Below are 22,884 nucleotides of genomic sequence, written 5' to 3'. Positions count from 1 at the left end.
ATGGCACTTTAGAGTTTGCCACTTAGCATGATGTCAATTCTCCCAATTGCACAGCTGAATCACAGCTATTATATTGCCAATTAGTCTAATGAATAATAAAGCTTTATTTCAGACACAGGTCCATATAACACATCATACAGTATAAGGAGATACAAAAAATACATTAAAATTGCATATTAGCCTATAAGATATACAAGCTATTGCACCAATGCCATCTTAGCCTAGAAGTGAATCTATAGCAGCTTTTCAGAGGGCTGACTATGGCTTCAATTATGTGGTTCTCTGACTTGTCCAGGCAACACATAAAACTAAACTGCTAGTGATTCCCAGAGTAAATACAAAACATGGGAAAGCAGGATTTAGTTACTATGCAACAAATAGCTGGAATAAACTTCCTGAAGATTTAAGACTTGCCTCAACTTTGACCACTTTTAAAACAAGACTGAAAACTTTTATGTTTACTTTAGCTTTCAGCTAAATCTTAACTACATTGCACTTTTAACTTTTGCACTTTTTATAATGCATTTTTAATTTTGCTTTTCTTTTCTTTTAGTTCTTCTATTTTATTTCATTTTATTATTTCATTTATTGTATGACATGTTTTTATGTGAAGCACTTTGAGTCTGCCTCGTGTATGAAATGTGCTATATAAATAAAGTTGCCTTGCCTTGCCTAAACATCAGCTGTCTTAACAGTGCCTCACAGGTTGGCACTCTAGTGGACACAAACAATTGACTGGCACTATGCCACCTAGGGACACGAAGCAGCAACCTCATTGCATCATTGTATGCTACCTTGAGCCTCTGCATACTCTTTTTCTTATAGTTAGACCACAATTGAGCAGTATATAACGGTGTGATATAGGTTCTGAACAAGGAACACTTCACAGAGTCAGAGCACATAGAAAACTTCCTTATAAGTATGTTAGCTTGAAAATAAAATTTACAGCGCTGTCGGTAGAGGTCTTGAGGAATAGTGGTTGATTCTAACCACAAGGCTGTTACAGGTTTCTATTAACTGCAATCTGGTGCCCAGGGCAGCGTCATAGGCCAATTAATGGTTAAAGGTAAATTCCAATGACCAAAATGTCTATTTGGTAACAACTAAATTTAACTGTATAGAGGAGCCAATTTTCTTAAACATAGTTTGAGACTGACACTATGGATTTTAGCAAAATACAGCGTTAAAATAGTAAGATTAAACGAGAACTTACCAGTTTGAAGTTTGATCTTCATTTTATGAGGAGTTACGATGAGGGATTACGTGAAGAAGGCCCGTTCAGCCGCACGTCTGTTAATCTTCAAAGCAGCGGTGTGAAATCACAGATAATAATAGTGTCTGAAGTATGATAGTAAGATGAAAGAAGACTAGAACTACCAGATGATCTTAATGAGGGCTGGGAGCGGAGGGCACGTAATCCCTCATCATAACTCCTCATAAAATAAAGATCAAACTTCAAACTGGTAAGCTTGTTTACTCTTACTATTTTACTTCGGAGTCACGTGTGACTACGTGAAGATTTCAAAGCTCTGTGATTTCATGCCATGAGAAAACAAGTCTGCACAACCACAATTGCCTCATTGACAAATGAGGGAAAACATTCATAATGCATAGAGTCATGACATAGATTTAAACATGCTGATGCTGTTAAATAAGTAATAACAATAATCACATCTCTCATCCGGATGGAACCTATAACAGAACATAAAATAAATTGAGAAATACCCCTGGTCTGGCAACGGGTTATTATAACATGTTTGAAATTTTTGTTCATTTGACCACGCTACAGCCGTTAGGATGTGGTCCAGCAGAACGTAATTAACCCTTGCTGCTGCTGTTATAGCAGCCCTGGTGGAGTGAGACCCGGATCAGTATGTACTCCTGCATAACTCAACTCAGTTTTAACACTTGGCAAGATCTGAGCAGATAGGTTCTTATAACGTCTTTTGTAACTAACAATCGTAGTTAGCTCAGAGTCTCAAAGGCTCTTGGTGACCTTGACGTATTGTTTAATATGTGTGTCCCCACATAACAAAAGGTCCCTGTGTATGTCTTGAACTATCTTGAGACCTGACACCCCTACTGCTCTGCTTAAATTAATTATAGCATAAAAGATTATGCATATATTCGCAGATATAATCATTCTCTCCTGTCACAATAATGTAGCGAGTGACCTGTTGCGCTAACCGGCGCCAGGAGGATAACTACCTAATGAGGTCCGATCAAAGCTAAGAATGTAGCTAAGAACCCCCTGGTGAAATAATGTTAACACAATGTCAATCTCCCATAGTGCATTGTACTTGGCCTCGGAAACTTGTGTAACAGATATCCTTTACTTAACTCGATATCCGAGGTGAACCCAACAACTTGGAACTTGGTAGCTGCAGTAAGTCTGATGGAAAGCACCTTGGCACAGCTAATGCCCCTATAACTCAATATTGTCAAAGACCATTTAAATGAAATGCAATAGCTCAGAATCTGTACCATTTTTAAATGTAACACTTCCCATCTCCTGAAGCAGCAAAGTACCGCTTTTTGGTACCATTCCAGCACTGTGAATACATACAAAATAGGCGTGTTCTCTGTCTCTTCCTTCGGGGGAATGCGACTTTTTCGTGTCCTATCCCCCTTCTCTGCCTCCGTCTGCGCTATGGCCTAATGGCGGAGCTGGCGGCCTCCAGCCTGCGACTGACCCCAAGGCTCCGGAGGCAGAGCCAGCCAAGACTCACCAACGAGAGGCTGGCCGTCTTCGCGGCTGAGGCAGCGGTGGCCCGACTTGCTGGTGTGGCGTTCTGGCTTTCGGCGGCGGCCTTGAGCTGATGCAGCAGGGCTCGGAGCTGAGACTGCGGGACCCGGAGCTGGGGCAGCGGCCTGGAGCTGGGGCCGCTGCCCGGAGCTGGGGCGGCGGCCCGTAGCGGGGACTGTGGGACCCGGAGCAGGGGCGGCGGCCCAGAGCGGACACTGCGGGACCCAGAGCTGGGGCGGCGGCCTGGAGCGGAGACGGCGGGACCCGGAGCTGGGGCGGCGGCCCGGAGTGGAGACGGCGGGACCCGGAGCTGGGGCGGCGGCCCGGAGCGGAGACTGCGGGACCCGGGGCTGGGGCGGCGGCCCGGAGCGGAGACTGTGGGACCCGGAGCTGGGGCGACGGCCCGGAGCGGAGACTGCGGGACCCGGAGCTGGAGCGGAGACTGCGGGACCTGGAGCTGGGGCGGCGGCCCGGAGCGGAGACTGCGGGACCCGGAGCTGGGGCGGCGGCCCGGAGCGGAGACTGTGGGACCCGGAGCTGGGGCGACGGCCCGGAGCGGAGACTGTGGGACCCGGAGCTGGGGCGACGGCCCGGAGCGGAGACTGCGGGACCCGGAGCTGGAGCGGAGACTGCGGGACCTGGAGCTGGGGCGGTGGCCCGGAGCGTAGACTGCGGGACCCGGAGCTGGGGCGGGGGCCTGGAGCGGAGACTGCTGGACCCGGAGCTGGGGCGGCGGCCCGGAGCGGAGACTGCGGGACCCGGAGCTGGGGCGGATGCCCGGAGCTGATGCTGTGGCGGGCCGTCTCGGAGCGGAGACGGCGTTCCGGCTTTCGGCAGCGGCGACATCTCACCATGGAGGTCTGCTGGACTGGAGGGCGGCAACTCTGGCCTGGATCGATCGCCTCAGCGCAGAGGGAGAACAAGGAGGGAAGAGACGGAGACTAAGACTTTGCCTCCATCACAGTGAGGATGTGCTTGGTGAAATCACTGTGGTGGATGTTTAATTTGTGTTTATTGTATGTTTTGTTTTTATTGGTTCTGTGTATGACTGCAGGCAACATAATTTCGTTCAGACCGAAAGGTCTGAATGACAATAAAGGAATCTAATTCTAATCTAATCTAATTCTAACAATTTCTCAAGTATCTTGAGACTGAGTGGATTTTAGCCAAATACAGCGTCAAAATATAATCCAGACAATACATCACAAGTGTTTATTGAACTCTGAGTAATCCTTTGAATGATTTATTGTTATCATACTGTTAAATTGCCTCATCATAGCGATGCCTTCAAATATCTCTGATGATCATTGTACATGGAAAACCCTAGGAAACCAGTTTGATCACCCTTCTTTCATAATGAACAGGCCACACCTGCCATTATTTCGAGTCTGCCCTGAACGGGAACTCTGGCCCGGTTCCGATAATTCTCACATGTCCCAAGACAACTCTTGCCATAATTCTGACCTTGCCTTGAAAGACAATTCCCCATATCTCCGAGCCTGTCTCGAAGGCAACCTGGCTAAAATACTGGACCTGGCTCAACACTCTTCTGGCCAAATTCCAACCTTCTTGGAATACTAGTATTGTCCAGTTTACCTGGTTAAATGCCTCTGAGTAGATGACAATGTCTCAATCATTTGTGTATTGCACAACCAATTGTAAATCTTACCAACTTGTTCATGGTCACTTAGTTGTAGGGTAACTCTGGTCAGCTTTAATGCTGCTACCAGCTTCAGTGAACCGCTTCCTGCCGATGAAGCCATGGGGTGCGTTTTCCCCTAAACTATGAATCCTTACTCGTCATTGGCCTAATTGGTCCAACAGTTCATGCTTCGTCCTTCATGTTTTGCCTGTGGAATAGGTCTTACCTGAATAGAAGATTCGGCGGGTGGCACTAACGTCCCCTGATAGCGGTGTTCACTGCATTGTGTTGGGATGGCAACCTTGCTTCCAGGAATCGTACCTCTGACATGTGCCCTTCATCCCTTGAGGTATGCTCCACACTATACCCTCAGCATCGGCATCAGATTTTACTGACCCGGCATGTTCTCCTCTTCCATAAGGGAGACATTAAGCAGCCCTACTACAATGCGCTGCTGGTGTGACCTCTCCAACAGGCCCACCCTTCACGGTCAGAAAATGCCCCGGTCACCTCCTCTATGAGGGAGACATCATGCAGCCCTTCTACAGGTGTTGCTGCCATACATTTAAGAAGCCCTATTACAAGGCGCTGCTGACCCAGCCTAGAGCAATAGGCCGGCACTGCCAAAGACTCGGCATCCCCATTATGCAGCCCTGTTACAAGGCGCTTCTGGCAAGGGCTCTCCCATCTGCCCAACACTGCCATATCTCCTGATGTTAGGGTGTATCTATCTTGAGCCTCCTCTCAATGAGGCTCCATCCTGGTCAACTTCCACATTATTAATTTTACCGGAAGGGAACCCTCCTGGCACCAGGGCTGACCACTTGGGTCGATTTACCCCATATCTTGGGGACCTCTGCGGTCTGGGCACCGCATAGCTGGTGGATTTCCCCTCCCCCGGGAATCCCAGCACTCTTATATATTACCGGAGGGAAAACCCCTACCGGCACCAGGGCTGACCGTTCCGGTCCGTTTAACCCCTTACCTGGGGACCCCTGCGGTCTGAAAACCGCATAATTATAGAATTCCCCTACCCAGGAACCCCAGTAGCTATGTATATATCAGGGAAAAACATCCTGACACCCGGCATCTCTATTATATCGGGGAAACCCCCTCCCGACACCCGGCATCTATATTATATCGGGGGAAACCCCCCCCCCCCGACACCCGGTCTACTGGAGGTGCCCTCCACGGGAATCCCAGCCTAAATATCTATCTTGGAGGGAACACCCCTCCCGACCCGGTCTACTGGCAGTCCCCTCCCCGAGAAACCCCAGCATTAATATTCATATCAGGGGGAAGCCCTCCCGGCACCCGGCCTACTGGAGGTCCCCTTCCCCGGGAAAGCCCCGCATAAATCTTTATTGTCGGAGGGAAAAACCCTCCCGGCACCTGGCCTACTGGACGTCCCCTCCCTGGGAACCCCAGCGTCTCTGTGCCTATCGGAGGGAAACCCTCCCGGCATCCGGAGCGCCTGGAAACCACTGACCCCCGTCAGCGACGACTTCTGCGACACCCGACAACCCAGCTACCCGCTCTTGGCGGCAAGAACCGGGGTTTCCCCACAGCCCATAGCTGGTTCCCTTGTCGGGCCTCGTGAATCCTCCAGCAGAAAGCCTCTGGAACAAGAGGTTCCTGCAAGGAATAAAACAGGTAAGAAAACAAGCTTACCTTGAGTTTAAACTTACTGGGTTGGGGAGCTCCTGCTCCCCAACCGGTCGCCTGCACCAATGCGTCTGACGTAATGACGCACGTGCGCCTGAACGGGCCTTCTTCAACGATGAGGGATTGCGTGAAGAGCCTGCTCAGCACGCATGCGCGGCATACTTCAAAGCAGCGGTGTGGAATCACAGATAGACACAGTTATTGAAATAAACATAGTAAAGAAAAGGAGACATCAGTTATCAGTTTGACCCATATTATTGAGGGTGGGAGCGGAGTGCACGTAATACCTCATCGTAACTCCTCATAAAATACAGATCAAACTTCAAACTGGTAAGTTCTCGTTTAACCTTACTATTTTACTTCGGAGTCCTTGAGGGAGGAAGTGTGTTATCGTAATCAACCAATGAATCTGTTTGTAGAAAAACACAACCAGGTTCATATAGAGCTATCGCTTTGTTAAATACGGATCAAAAAATAATAGCGAAAACACTAGCCAGTAGACTAAGCAGGTATGTTAGTAGACTAATAAATGAGGATCAAACAGGATTTATACCTAAGAGACATTCATTCAATAACTTGAGACGTTTGCTTAACATAATGCACTCACATAAATCTCACGACCAAGAGTTAGCTATCATCTCACTGGACGCAGAAAAAGCGTTTGATCAAGTAGACTGGGGTTATATGATTAAAGTATTGCAAAAATTCCAATTGGGAGAGAACTTCATTGCATGGATAAAACTATTATATAACAAACCTACGGCTAGAATACTAACTAATAATATATTATCCTCGAAATTTGAACTATCAAGGGGCAATAGACAAGGTTGTTCATTATCTCCGCTGTTATTTGCTTTGGTAATTGAACCCCTTGCTGAAAAAATAAGAACACACCTGGATATTTACGGTTATAATACAAAATATTCAAATAACAAAATATCCCTATATGCCGATGATGTACTACTGTACATCACAAAACCACAAATTAGTATACCGAATATATTAAATTTAATTGAGGACTTTGGATCCTTTTCAGGATATAGAATAAATTGGAACAAAAGTGAAATTATGTCGATAAAACCAAAAGACTCAACACACCTCAGGAAATTCCCCTTTAAAATAGCTACAGAAAAATTCAAATATTTGGGAATTGAAATTACTAGAAATTACCAGGATATGTTTAAAGCCAATTATAATCCCTTACTTAAGAAATTAAATAATTTGATTAAATTCTGGAAAACACTTCCGATGTCCTTAATAGGCAGAATAAACGCTATAAAAATGATTTTCTTACCACAAATTCTATACCTATTTCAATCAATACCTATATATCTCCCAAAAAAGTTTTTCAAAAAATTGGACTCAGACATTACAAATTTCATATGGGATTATAAACCCCATAGAATACAAAGAACACACCTTAATAAACGGAACGAGTGGGGGGGGTCTAGCGCTCCCTAACTTTATGTATTATAATTGGGCAGTAAATATTAAAAATATGATTCACCTGCTGGACAATTCTGCCCAGCAGGCGGACTGGATTGTAATGGAAAAAGGGGACTGCTCCCCGAGTAATATAGGAGCGATTATCCTCTCACCAATAAATCTGAATAATAAAAATTATAATAAAAACCCAATTATACATAGCACAATTAGAACATGGAAACAAATAAAACAGAATCTAAAATTAAGAAACCTATCTCTCTCAATACCAATAGTCAATAACCCATCGTTTAAACCATCAATCATAGACAAATCATTTATACAATGGGAAAGAATGGGAATCAAAACGCTCGAAGATCTGTAAATTACTGGGAAAATTACTATCATTTCAACAACTACAACTGAAATATAATTTGAAAAATAACCAATATTTTAAATATCTTCAAATTTGTGATTATCTGAAAAAATACACAAAAGACTATCATAATATGCCTTCCGACTTACTGGATGAAGCAATGAAGGCAAAGGCGGAATCAGCTAATTTAATATCGTACTTATATAATATAATTTTAAACATAGAAATACCCACAACAGATGGAATTAGAAGAGACTGGGAACAAGAATTAGCTATAAAAATTTCAAAAGAGAGCTGGGATAATCATTTACTACAGGTGCATAAATGCTCGATCAATGTACGACATACGCTTATCCAATTCAAAACATTACATAGACTATATTATTCAAAAACTAAATTAAATAAAATCTTTCCTAATGTTTCACCAATCTGTGATAAATGTCTGTGTCAAGAAGCTACCATAGCGCATTCTTTTGTTTTTTGTACAAAAATCCAAAAATTCTGGCATGGAATGTTTGATATTTTTTCAAAATTAATTAAAATAAAACTGGTACCAAAACCAGAATGGATCATTTTTGGGATATCGGAAGGTATCCCTGAATTAAACGTGTATCAGAAGAATTTACTCAATTACGGGCTAATAATGGGAAAAAAGCTCATACTTAAATTCTGGAAAAATGCGCCCACACCAACAATAAAAATGTGGACATCAAATATGTTTGAAACATTACATCTGGAAGAGATGAGATTCCTCTTAGCAGGTAAAGCAAACCAATTCCAAAAGACGTGGTCTACGTTTATGGACCTATTACAAGCATGAGGTGCAATAGTAATTTTAAAAATAAATAAATAAATAAATGGTATCAGGACCTGGCAATGGGAGGTAAAACAACAAAAACAGACTTGGTTGGTAGTCTTTCTGCGGAGTTTAATGTTATAATAGAGCGATTGTCCTTACTTTCTTTTTCTTTCTTTTCTAGGGTCTACTTTCTTACTTCACTTCCTTCTCTAACTTCTTTTCTAAGGGACTTTCTTTTCCCAACACTCTCTTGCACTTCACGACTCTTGCGCACCTTCTTTACTTTCCTTACTTCTATCTTTTTCTTAAAGCTTAAAAAAAAATGAAGCGGTACAAAAAATGTATTAAGATATATGTGTTGTGTGTTATTGTAATTTACCGTACTTCTAATAAAAATAATTAAAAGAAAAAGAAAAACACAACAGTATTTTTTAACAATAACAACAAAGAAATTAAAATGCTCCCCTGGGCTTAAATTAAATATTTGCAGTCTGTAAAATGTTTTCTGCAAATAAAGCAGGTTTTGCCAACGGCTTATTATAAAAAGTTCTGAACGTTCTTTCCCCCGACCATCCTGCTGTAGCCAGGATGTGGTCTATAGGCACGTCCATTCTTTTGGCCGTCGACGTGGATGCTGCCCTGGTGGAGTGACATTTGTACATGTTAGTGTTTATCCCAGCAGCTTTTAGCACCTGCTTGAGCCATCTCGAAATGGTTTGGCTCGTCACCCAACCATAAGGTTTTTTATGACTGACCCATAAAGCTTTTTCACTCCCTCGAATATTTTTGGTTGTGTCTATGTAGGACAGTAGGTGGGTCATGGCACATAACCGTGGTTCTGGCGGATAAGCCCGGAATTCCACGACTGGATTAGGTGTTCCTGGTCTGCTCTGTTTGATCAGTCCCTGGATAATGAAAGAGATCTGGTCTGGAGCTGTGATCATGTTGTCCAGTCGCAATAGGTGTAGTGACTGGACCCTCTGTGCAGATACAAGTGCCATCAACATCAGTGTTTTGAGCGTAGATTGTTCCAGGTTGAGGGATCTGGCTGGTGGCCATCCCCTGAAGTATGTCAGGACCACACTGACATCCCATATACGGGTGTACCTTGGTCTAGGGGGGTTAGAGTTGTAAATACCCTTCATTAGTTTGACCACCAGTGGGTGGGACCCCATGGCCTGTTGTCCTGGATCTTGTTTTAAATAGACAGACAGGGCACTTCTAGCTGTGTTGATGGCACTGTAGCTGAGTCCTTCATCGTGGTGAAGGTTCGCCAGGAATTCCAGTACGTTGGCAACTGTAGCGGTTGAGTAGGTGGTCCCTGTATCCAAGCAGTACTTCTCCCACTTTTTGATGCTGGACAAGTATTGTTTTCTTGTGGATGTTCGGAGGGATGTCGTGGAGTAATGGGAACCATGGCTGTGTAGGCCAGTCGGGTACTATCAAAATACCTGAAGCAGAGTCCATTTGTATTTTGCGTAGTACCCGGCTGATGAGGCAGAAGGGAGGAAATGCATAGAAGAAGAAATTTCCCCAATCCAGCGCGAACGCATCTACCGCTGCTGCCTCAGGGTCTGGTTCCCAAGCGACATACATAGGTACCTGGTGATTTAGCCTTGATGCAAATAAGTCGATATCTGGCATGCCATATTGCTTAATAATCTTTGCAAACACTTTGGGGTTTAACATCCATTCAGTGTTGTCATTAAATTTGCGTGACCTGGTGTCTGCCACTGTATTTAGCTTACCTGGCAGGTAAGTTGCTGATAGCCAAATATGTCTTTCGACACACCATTGCCAAATTGTGTTGACCAATTTGTCGCATGATATCGATTTTATGCCGCCCATATGGTTAATGTAGGCCACCACCGTAATATTGTCTATTTGTAACCGTACATGCAAGTGATGCATATTGGATGCATATGCTTTTAAACCATAAAAGGCACCCAACATCTCTAGATAGTTAATGCCCAGTGTAAGTAGTAATGATGACTCTAGGTTAGTCCATCTACCACCTGTGCTGGATATGGAGTTAGTCGCTCCCCAGCCTTGAGCACTGGCATCTGTTTGGATAACTAAAGTAGGGTTAATGATGATGATAGGCTGAAACTATGCCAAACGTTTCCTGCCCACCACTGTAGTTCTGATATTGCTTCAGTGGGTAATTTCATGATACGATCATAATGACCCGCATGTCGTTTTAGTGCCTGTACCTTTGCTCTTTGTAAGTTTTGATAGTGCAAAGGGCCTAATTGTGTAGCCGGAAATGCTGCTACCATTTCCCCAATTACTCTTGCTACTTGTCGAATAGTTGGTCGCTCGTTGACCATTAAATTGTTGCATGATTGTGCCAATTCAGTTGTTTTGTCTTTTGGCAAAGTTACAGACATGTGGGCTGAGTTAATTGTGAAGCCCAAGTAGTCCATGGTTGTGGATGGCTTCAACTTAGATTTATCTGGATGTAAGACAAATCCCAAGGTTTCGAACAACTGTTTGGTAGCTGACACAGCTGATATAGCCAATTCCATGGTCTTGCCTACTATTTAAGACATCATCAAGATATGCCATGACAATATGTTTTTGTCTTCCTAATATTGCCAAGGCTGGTTTTAGTATCTTGGTGAATAATCTTGGGGCTGATGTTAAGCCATTGGGTAATGCTTTAAACTGCCATTGCTGCCCCATCCAGGTAAATTTCAGGTATCTGCGATGATCCTTGTGAATTGGTACTGAATAGTAAGCATCTTTGAGGTCAATGCTTGCCATGAAGTATCCTTTGGAAATCAATTGTTTGGCAGTAACAAATGTTTCCATTTTGAAATGTACATACTTAACAAACATATTTAGTGAAGTTAAGTCAATGATGATGCGACACCCACCATCTTTTTTAGTTTTAGTGAATATATTTGACACAAATTCCAAGGGTTCATGTTTTGTTTTTTCAATTATACCTTTAGTGATTGGTCTCACCAGTTGAGCTTGTCCCTCTCGTTTCTCTTTAACTGAGAGGGAAAATATCCTCTGGGGTGAATGTTGAACTGGTGGCAATTTTTCTAGTATAAATTGTATTTTGTATCCACTAATGCTATTGAGCATATACTTGTCACTCGTGATAGACTCCCATGCTTCTTTAAACAGGTGTAATCTCCCCCCTGTTAGTATTGCGCCCCTACTTTCTATATGCTGATAGAAACCAGACCCACCTACCTCCATGGTTACGGGTGTTTCTTCTGTCTCTTCCCAGACCAGTGAGTCTTGCGCGTTGTCTGACGTGGCGGTAATGTTTGGGGGTGGCGCATTTTCCATGGGGTCCGCTCTGGGCCTTGGTCTAAAAAAGACTTCAGGTGGTGATATGCAGACCCCGAGCTTTCACCAGTCCCATAGGGTAGACGTCGACTGGTGGACGCGATGGGGTGCTGCCGTTTGGGTATTGTTGTTTTAGGTTTGCTTGTCCCGGGGCCTGCCCTCATGAGACCGAAAGTTTTAGAGGCCTCTTCCATATCTTTTACTTTTTTCGTGAGGTCTTTGTCAAAGAGCAGAGTGTCTGGCTCAGTGGCTGGGGATTTTCACAACCCTGCGAATTTTGGATTTAGGGCAGGTCTTATAATTTCTTTACGGAGATTACTTATCTCGAACTGCGTGTTGCACAACAGCGCGAGAGTGTCCTGTTGGTTTGTGGTCATCTCCGTATTGTCCACAGAACGAGCAAATGATGTGATGGCTGAGGTCAGGAGCCTGAGTATCCGCTGCAGTTTCAGTTCCTGGTCCCGAATATTTGTCCCGACATGCCCCCAGATTTGGCTGTTGATAGCCGGCACTTTGAGAGGCTCACAATTTTCTGGAGCTGTGTACAATTCTAAGGCCTCATTAACCACCTGCTCCTGTAGGGGCCTGTTGGAGAGGTGGTTAATGATGGCCGCTAGTTTAGGCACTGATGGCCTTCCTGCAGGTGGGGCTGCCATGTAGCGGTCCACCACACCCATCAGCTCTTCCTGGTCCTGCACCCCTTGCATACTCCCGACTTCTTCAGCTAGCGTCCCCTCTTCCTGACCAGCCCAGTCCTGGTCGCCAAAGCTGCCCTCGGGTGAGGAGGAAGCGATGGCCAGTGCACAAGGCACTGTGGATGGAGTGCCTGAACTCCCCCTGCGAGACTGCCCCTCACACAGCGAGTCTCGCTGGAGCACCTGCTCCAGGAGCCGCTCCATGCGGCTCAGGCAGCTGTCTCTCCCCCGAACGGGTGGTGAGACGTCCCCGTCTGACGAGTCGGAAACCACCGGCCGGATGCTCTTCCTGGTTGCTTTACAACCAGTCCGCTGCTCAGGCGCTAGCGGGACTGGGCTCGGCCCGGTGTCGGGGATGGCGGAGCGCCGGGTAAGCTGTCCTACCGCCTGCTGCCCCCCACAGATGGAACGCTCCTCCGTCGGAGTCGAGCGGGGGACAGATTTCTTCGAGAGCCTTTTCTGATCGAACTCATGTCTGAAAAACAAATCAGAAGGCTCTCCTTGTAAAAGAAAAGCCGACCTCAGAGTAACTTACCTGACGGTCCGTCTTTTAAACTGCAGCGGGAGCGCCTGACTCCCGCTGTTGCACTGCTGAACGCAATGCCGCGCATGCGTGCTGAGCGGGCTCGTCACGTAGTCACTCACGTGACTCCGAAGTAAAATCCCATCCAGACAAGGTATAACAGTGCTTTTGAACTCTGCGTAGTCCGCGTTGAATGCTTATTATCATCCTACTGTTAGGATCATCCTATTGCCTCATCATATCAATTGCCTCCTCCAAATATCTCAGATGATCCCTGTAAATGGGAACACCCTATTAAAATCAGTTGTTAATCAGCCATCTTTCATGATGACCAGGCCACTCCTGTCATCATTTTGTGCCTGCCTTAAATGACAACTCTGGCCCAATTTCCGAGCCTGTCTTGCGTTGAAAAACAACTCCGCCCATTTTACCAAGCCTGTTTCGAAGGCAATCCTGGCCAAAATAATGAGCCTGCCTCAAAACACAATTCTGGCCCAATTCCAACCTGCTTGGAATGCTAGTATTGTCCAGTTTTACATGGTTAGATGCCTCTAAGGAGATGATTATGTCTTAATCACTCGTGTATTGTGCAACCAAGTGTAAATCTTACCAACTTGTAAGTGGTCCTCAGTTGTAGAGTAGAATTGGCAGAGTGCGTGGAGCCTCTGGCCCGCTTTCATGCTGCCACCAGCTTCAGTGAACCGCTTACTGCCGATGAAGACGTGGGGTGCGTTGTCGCCGAAACGATGAAGCTTTGCTCGTTGTTGGTCTTGACTGGTCCAACAGCTTGTGCTTTGCCCTCTAGGTTTTCCCTGTTGAATAGGTCTTACCTGAATAGCAGATTCAGCAGCTGTCTCTAATGTCCCCCTGAGCGGTGTTCACTGCATTGTGTTGGGATGGCAAGCCTTGCTGCCAGGAATGGTACTTCTGACACATGCCCTTCATCCCTTGGGTATGCTCCACAGTTCTACCCTCAAGCTCGGCATCAGATTTTACTGCCCCGGCATGCTCCCTCCTCCAAAAAAGAGAGGCATTAAGCAGCCCTGTTGCAAGGCGCTACTGGCGCAGGTTCTCCCATAGGCCTGCGCTGCCATAGACTCGGCGTCAGACATATACTGACCCGTTATGCTCTCCTTCTCCTGGAGGGAAACATTAAGCAGTCCTGTTACAAGGCGCTGCTGGCGCGGGCTCTCCCATAGGCCGGCGCTGCCATAGACAAGGCATCCACATTAAGCAGCCCTGTCCCAAGGCGCTACTGGCACGGGCTCTCCCATAGGCCGATGCTGCCATAGACTATGCATCCAAATTAAGCAGCCATGTTCTAGGTGCTGCTGGCGTGGGCTCTCCCATAGGCCCGTGCTGAGACAACTCCCTAGTGTGTCTAGATGGAGCATCCTCTCCATTAGGACCTCAATCCTGGCCAACCTCCAAATTTTTATACCTTACCGGAGGGGAGCCCACCCAGCACTAATGCTGACTGTTCTGGTTAGTTCTATCCCATATCCTGGGGACCACTGTGGTCTGGGAGCCGCATTGCTGCTGGATTTCCCTTCCCTGGGAACCCCAGCATCTGTATATATTACCGGAGGGGAAACCCTCCTGGCACTAGGGCTGACTGTCTAATCGGTTTTACCCCACCACTGTGGGGAACCCCAGCAGCTATATATATTACCGGAGGGGAAACCCTCCTGGCACTAGGGCTGACCGCCTAATCGGTTTTACCCCACCACTGTGGGGAACCCCAGCATCTATATATATTACCGGAGGGGAACCCTCCCGGCAATAGGGCTAGCCATTCTGAAACGGAGCATCCAGAGGAAACCCACGTTGGCCTCTGAGAACTTAAAAATTCTATTCAAACAGTACCCGTAGCTAGGATTGAACCCGGGTCTCTGGCACTGCAAGGCAGCAACTCTAACGCTGTGCTGCAGTGCCACCCAACTGGGATATTTCCCCAGCGTCTGGAAGTCACTGACCGTGATGTCAGTGACAAATATCACGAACCCGACCTTCTCCAGCTACCCCTCCCCACAGCCCGTAGCTGGTTCCCTCGTCGGCCTTCGTGAAAAACACCGACGGGAAAAAACCTCTGTAAAAAGAGGTTCCTGCACGGAATCAACACACAGATAAGAAAATTAACCTTACCTTTTTGTTTAAACTTACCGCTGGCAGGCAGCGAATGTGCCTGCCAGTCCGGTGCTTCACCATGCAAATGACGATATGACGCACATGCGCACAAGCGGGGTCTTCTTCACGTAGTCACTCACGTGACTCCGAAGTAAAATTTGATCCGACTGCTGCATTAACTCAAACAGATAGGTGTAACCCTGAATTGATAAACACTGATCAAACGGGGTTTATACCCAAAAGATACTCATTTAATAATTTGAGACGCCTGTTTAATATAATGTACTCACATAAAGTAGAGGAAGAAAATATATCAATTATTTCTTTGGATGCAGAGAAAGCATTTGATCAGGTAGAGTGGCAGTACTTATATAAAGTACTGCAAAAATTTAATATGGGAGAGAATTTTATTACATGGGTAAAATTATTGTATGATAAACCGATGGCAAGAATTTTAACTAACACCATGGTATCTCAAAAATTTCAATTATCAAGGGGTAATAGGCAGGGATGTGCGTTATCACCCCTGCTATTTGCCCTTATGATAGAACCTCTGGCTGAAAGTATAAGAATTCATCCGAATATTGGGCTATAATACTAGGGACAAAGAATAAAATTTCATTATATGCAGACGATATATTTTATATATTACAATGTCACAAACGAGCATACCAAATTTATTAAATTTAATAGAGGAATTCGGGTCTTTTTCTGGATATAGAATAAACTGGAATAAAAGTGAAATCATGACATTAAAACCTCAAGAACCTACACACTTACTGAAGTTCCCCTTTAAAATCGCAAAAGAAAAATGTAAAGTTCAAGTTAGAATAGAATAGAATAGAATAGTTTCTTTATTGTCATTGTAACATGAACCATGTACAACGAAATTGTAAAATGTCAGCCAGTCAGTGCACCATTCAAACATTTCTAAAAGCTAACGATACATACAAAGTAAAATATTTAAAAAGATAAACAACTAAAATAAATATCATAAAAATAGCACGCATAAACACCCAGCCCTACATCCTTCTGTCGATTTCATGTATGTATGTATCGCCCCTGCGTTCCTTGGCGGCTACATTTAGTGCCTTTATAGCAGTGGGGTAAAAACTGTTTTTAAGTCTGTTTGTCCTTGTCCTTGTAGATCTGTACCGTCTGCCTGACGGTAACAGTTCAAACAGGGAGTGTCTGGGGTGGGAAATGTCCTTTATAATACTCTGGGATTTTTTGATGCAGCGGGAACTGTGTAAGTCCTCCAAGGTAAGGAGAGGGCATCCGACAATCCTCTGGGCGTTGTCAATGGCCCTCTGGAGCGCTTTCCTCTGAGCCGCTGTGCAGCTGGTGTACCATACGCATACACAGTATGTTAGGAGGCTCTCAATGGAGCACCGATAAAAGGACAGCAGCAGTCTCTGAGTGATGTTATTCTTCCTGAGCACTCTCAGGAAGTGCAGTCTCTGCTGGACCTTTTTCAGCAGCGCAGAGGTGTTCACGCTCCACGTCAGGTCCTCCTCAATATGGATTCCCAGGAAGCGGAAATCCGACACCCTCTCCACACAGTCCCCTCTGATAATTAATGGTACCATGTCCGTTTTATTCTTCCTGAAGTCTATTATTATCTCCTTGGTCTTTAAGGTGTTAAGGAGCAGGTTATTTTCTCCACACCACACTGTCAGCTGCTCCACCTCATCCCGGTAGGCGTACTCGTCCCCCCCGGAGATGAGTCCCACCACCGTAGTGTCATCCGCAAATTTGACAATGGTGTTTCTGTGGTGGGCGGGGATGCAGTCATGTGTGTAGATGGTGTAGAGCAGGGGGCTCAGCACGCAGCCCTGTGGAGAGCCGGTACTGAGGCTGAGGGCCGTGGATGTGTGATGGCCCACTCTGACTCTCTGGCTGCGACCCGACAGGAAGCTATTTATCCACATGCAGGTGGAGTGTGGAAATCCCAAGTCCCCCAGTTTGTCCACCAGTTTGTGGGGAAGGATGGTATTAAAGGCAGAGCTGTAGTCCACAAAGAGCATCCGCACGTAGCTCCCCCGCTGCTCCAGGTGGGACAGTGCAGCATGGAGAGCTGTGGCTACAGTGTCCTCTGTAGATCTATTCGCTCTGTACGCAAACTGGTGGGGGTCAAAGCTTCGGGGCAGGAGTGATGTGATGTGACCCCGGACCAGTTTTTCAAAACACTTCATCACCACTGGTGTGAGTGCGACTGGCCGGTAGTCGTTGAGGCTGGAAATGTGGGTTTTTTTGGGCAAGGGGACTATGGTTGCGGACTTCAGACAGGGTGGAACAGTGGACTGGGCCAGAGACTGGTTGAAAATCCTCGTACAGACTCCAGCCAGCTGGTCAGCGCAGTCCTTCAGTCCTTCAGTTCAAGTTCAAGTGAGTTTATTGTCATGTGTCCCTGTATAGGACAATGAAATTCTTGCTTTGCTTAAGCACACAGAAAATAGTAGGCATTTACTACAAAACAGATAAATGTGTCCATATACCATGATATAAATATATACACACATGAATAAATAAACTGATAGTGCAAATAACAGAAAGTGGTTGGTAATAATCAGAGTTTTGTCCGAGCCAGGTTTAATAGCCTGATGGCTGAGGGGAAGTAACTATTCCTGAACCTGGTTGTTGCAGTCTTCAGGCTCCTGTACCTTCTACCTGAAGGTAGCAGGGAGATGAGTGTGTGGCCAGGATGGTGTGGGTCTTTGATGATACTGCCAGCCTTTTTGAGGCAGCGACTGCGATAAATCCCCTCGATGGAAGGAAGGTCAGAGCCGATGATGGACTGGGCAGTGTTTACTACTTTTTGTAGTGTTTTCCTTTCCAGGGCGCTCAAATTGCCGAACCAAGCCACGATGCAACCGGTCAGCATGCTCTCGACTGTGCACCTGTAGAAGTTAGAGAGAGTCTTCCTTGACAATCCGACTCTCCGTAATCTTCTCAGGAAGTAGAGGTGCTGATGTGCTTTTTTGATGATTGCATTTGATGATTAAATACTTGGGTATTCAGATTACTAGAAAATATAAAGCATTATTCAACGCTAATTTGATACCTTTATTAAATAAACTTAATATGCTGATAAAATTTTGGAAAACACTTCCTTTATCATTATTAGGTAAAATAAATGCAATAAAAAAGATCTTCTTACCACAATTACTATACCTATTTCAGTCTATACCGGTATATATACCAAAATCCTTTTTGTTTAAATAAGACTCTAATATTACAAATTTCATTTGGGACTATAGATCACATAAAAATTCAAAAAAAACACTTATGTAAACCAAAAGATGTCGGGGGACTCTCACTCCCGAATTTTATGTATTACTAGACCAAGTGCAGACCCGTTGGGTCTGTTTCCCCAACGGCGTTTTGCGGGGGGGGGAGGGGGGGCTGCGGCATCAAACTCACATTAACCACCCCCCAAACACACAGGTGGGGGGATGTGAAGAGGGGAGGGAGGGGAGAGGAGGTGGAGGAAACGGGACAGATTTGGGAGGGAAAGAAGAGCGGGGTAGGGGGTGAGAGAGGGGGATGGGGAGAGATATGTGGGGGAGGGGGAGGATGGGGAGGTAGGGGAGGTGGGAGGGAGGGGGAGAGGGGTGAGGGAGAGAGGGGATAGAGGGGGGAGGGAGAGTGGAGGGGGAAGGGGGAGAGGTGGAAGAGTGGGGAGGGAGGTGGAGGGGGGTAGGGGGAGTGATGGAAGAGGGACAGAGGGGTAGGAGGAAGGGGCGGGTGGAGAGAGGGAAGGGGGTGGTGTAGAGAAGGAAGGGGGTGGGGGAGAGGGGTGAGGAGAGGGAAACATAGAACCATTGAAATTAAGTGCAGGAGTAGGCCATTCGGCCCTTCGAGCCTGCACCACCATTCAATATGATCGTGGCTGATCATCCAACTCAGTATCCTGTACCTGCCTTCTCTCCATACCCCCTGATCCCTTTAGCCACAAGGGCCACATCTAACTCCCTCTTAAATATAGCCAATGAACTGGCCTCAACTACCTTCTGTGGCAGAGAATTCCAGAGATTCACCACTCTCTGTGTGAAAAATGTTTTTCTCATCTCGGTCCTAAAAGATTTACCCCTTATCCTTAAACTGTGACCCCTTGTTCTGGACTTCCCCAACATCTGGAACAATCTTCCTGCATCTAGCCTGTCCAACCCATTAAGAATTTTGTACGTTTCTATAAGATACCCCCTCAATCTTCTAAATTCTAGCATGTACAAGCCGAGTCTATCCAGTCTTTCGTCATATGAAAGTCCTGACATCCCAGGAATCAGTCTGGTGAACCATCTCTGTACTCCCTCTATGGCAACAATGTATTTGAGCATTGGGCATTGTGACATCACACGATGGAACGTTCATCAGGAGCTGGGGCTCCTGCAAAGGCATATGTAAATGCATCCATTCCGATTGGACATCTGTGAGCATCGGGCATTGTGACATCACACGATGGAACGTTCACCAGGGGCTGGGGCTGGGGCTGCTTCTATGGGTGAGAAGCCAATTTATTTTTGAAATATTGGGGGGGGGGGGGGGGAGAAGGATTTGATTAAAAACGTGCACTTAAACATGACGAAATGTAATGAGGAGCGGATACTTAGAAAGAATAGTGAAATCTCTACCGAAATGGAAAAGATGTCGGCGATTCTGCTTTCCCCCTTATCCTTAAACTTTGACCCCTTGTTCTGGTCTTTCCCAACATTCGGAACAATTTTTTTTGCATCTAGCCCGTCCAACCCCTTAAGAATTTTATACATTTCTATAAGATACCCCCTTAATCTTCTAAAATCTAGCGAGTACAAGGCGAGTTTATCCAGTCTTTCTTCATATGAAAGTCCCGACATCCCAGGAATCAGTCTGGTGAACCGTCTCTGTACTCCCTCTATGGCAACGATGTCTTTGAGCATTGGGCATTGTGACATCACACGATGGAACGTTCACCATTGGCTTGGGCTCCAGCATAGGCATATGTAAATGAATCCATTCCGATTGGACATATGTGAACATTGGGCATTGTGACATCACACGATGGAACGTTCAGCAGGGGCTGGGGATGGTGAAGCTTCTGTGGGTGAGAAGCCAGTTTAATTTTGAAATATTGGGGGGGGGGGGGGGAAGGATTTGATTAAAAATGTGTACTTAAACACAACGAAATTTAATGAGGTGTGGATACTTAGAAAGAAAAGTGAAATCTCTACCGAAATGGAAAAGATGTCGGCGATTCAGCGTCTGGTTTCGGAGTTCCAGGGAATCAAAGGAAGAAATGCGGCCGGAAGCCGTACATGTAAATGGATCCATTCCGATTGGACATCTGCGAGCATCGGGCATTGCGATTGGACATCTGCGAGCATTGGGCATTGTGACATCGCACGGCGGGAACGAGTCGAAAGGCAGAAAGGCAGCCGGACGGATGTCGGACGGATGGGACGAGAGTTTTATATATTAACTAGAACAAGTGCAGACCCGTTGGGTCTGTTTCCCCAACGGCGTTTGCGGGGGGGGGGAGGGGGGTCTGCGGCATCAAACTCACATTAACCACCCCCCAAATGCACAGGTGGGGGGAGGGGGGGGTGTGAAGAGGGGAGGGAGGGGAGAGGAGGTGGAGGAAACGGGACAGATTTGGGAGGGAAAGGAGAGCGGGGTAGGGGGTGAGAGAGGGAGATGGGGAGAGAGATGTGGGGGAGGGGGAGGATGGGGCGGTAGGGGAGGAGGGGGAGAGGGGTGGGAGAGAGAGGGGAAAGAGTGGGGAGGGAGAGTGGAGGGGGAAGGGGGAGAGGTGGAAGTGTGGGGAGGGAGGCGGAGAGGGGTAGGGGGAGTGATGGAAGAGGGACAGAGGGGTAGGAGGAAGGGGGCGGGTGGAGAGAGGGAAGGGGGTGGCGTAGAGAGGGAAGGGGGGTGGGGGAGAGAGGGATGGGTGGGAGAGGGAGGGGGTGAGGAGAGGGAAACATAGAACCATTGAAATTAAGTGCAGGAGTAGGCCATTCGGCCCTTCGAGCCTGCACCACCATTCAATATGATCGTGGCTGAGCATCCAACTTAGTATCCTGTACCTGCCTTCTCCCCATACCCCCTGATCCCTTTATCCACAAGGGCCACATCTAACTCCCTCTTAAATACATCCAATGAACAGGCCTTCAACTACCTTCTGTGCCAGTGAATTCCAGAGATTCACCACTCTCTGTGTGAAAATTTTTTTTCTCATCTCGGTCCTAAAAGATTTACCCCTTATCCTTAAACTGTGACCCCTTGTTCTGGACTTCCCCAACATCTGGAACAATCTTCCTGCATCTAGCCTGTCCAACCCCTTAAGAATTTTGCACGTTTCTATAAGATACCCCCTTAATCTTCCAAATCCTAGCATGTACAAGCCGAGTCTATCCAGTCTTTCGTCATATGAAAGTCCTGACAACCCAGGAATCAGTCTGGTGAACCTTCTCTGTACTCCCTCTATGGCAACAATGTATTTGAACATTGGGCATTGTGACATCACACGATGGAACGTTCACCAGGGGCTGGGGCTACTGCAAAGGCATATGTAAATGAATCCATTCCGATTGGACATCTGTGAGCATCGGGCATTGTGACATCACACAATGGAACGTTCACCAGGGGCTGGGGCTGGGGCTGCTTCTATGGGTGAGAAGCCAGTTTATTTTTGAAATATGGGGGGGGGGGGGGGGGGTGAAGGATTTGATTAAAAACGTGCACTTAAACACGACGAAATTTAATGAGGAGCGGATATTTAGAAAGAATAGTGAAATCTCTACCGAAATGGAAAAGATGCCGGCGATTCTGCTTTCCCCCTTATCCTTAAACTGTGACCCCTTGTTCTGGTCTTCCCCAACATCTGGAACAATCTTCCTGCATCTAGCCTGTCCAACCCCTTAAGAATGCTATACGTTTCTATAAGATACCCCCTCAATCTTCTAAAATCTAGCGAGTACAAGCCGACTCTATCCAGTCTTTCTTCATATGAAAATCCTGACATTCCAGGAATCAGTCTGGTGAACCTTCTCTGTACTCCCTCTCTATGGCAACGATGTCTTTGAGCATTGGGCATTGTGACATCACACGATGGAACGTTCACCATTGGCTGGGGCTCCTGCATAGGCATATGTAAATGAATCCATTCCGATTGGACATCTGTGAGCATTGGGCATTGTGACATCACACGATGGAACGATCAGCAGGGGCTGGTGCTGATTCTATGGGTGAGAAGCCAGTTTAGTTTTGAAATATTGGGGGGGGGAGGGGGGAAAGGATTTGATTAAAAACGTGTACTTAAACTCGACAAAATGTAATGAGGTGTGGATACTTAGAAAGAAAAGTGAAATCTCTACCGAAATGGAAAAGACGTCGGCGAATCTGCGTCTGGTTTCGGAATTGCAGGGAATCAAAGGAAGAAATGCGGCCAGAAGCTGTACATGTAAATGGATCCATTCCGATTGGACGACTGCGAGCGTCGGGCATTGCGATTGGACGTCTGCGAGCATCGGGCATTGTGACATCGCACGGCAGGAACAAATCGAAAGGCAGAAAGGCAGCCGGACGGATGTCGGACGGATGGGACG

This window comes from Amblyraja radiata, chromosome 15, assembly GCF_010909765.2.
Source record: "Amblyraja radiata isolate CabotCenter1 chromosome 15, sAmbRad1.1.pri, whole genome shotgun sequence".
Classification (NCBI taxonomy): Eukaryota; Metazoa; Chordata; class Chondrichthyes; order Rajiformes; family Rajidae; genus Amblyraja; species Amblyraja radiata.
This window is presented reverse-complemented; position numbering follows the sequence as displayed.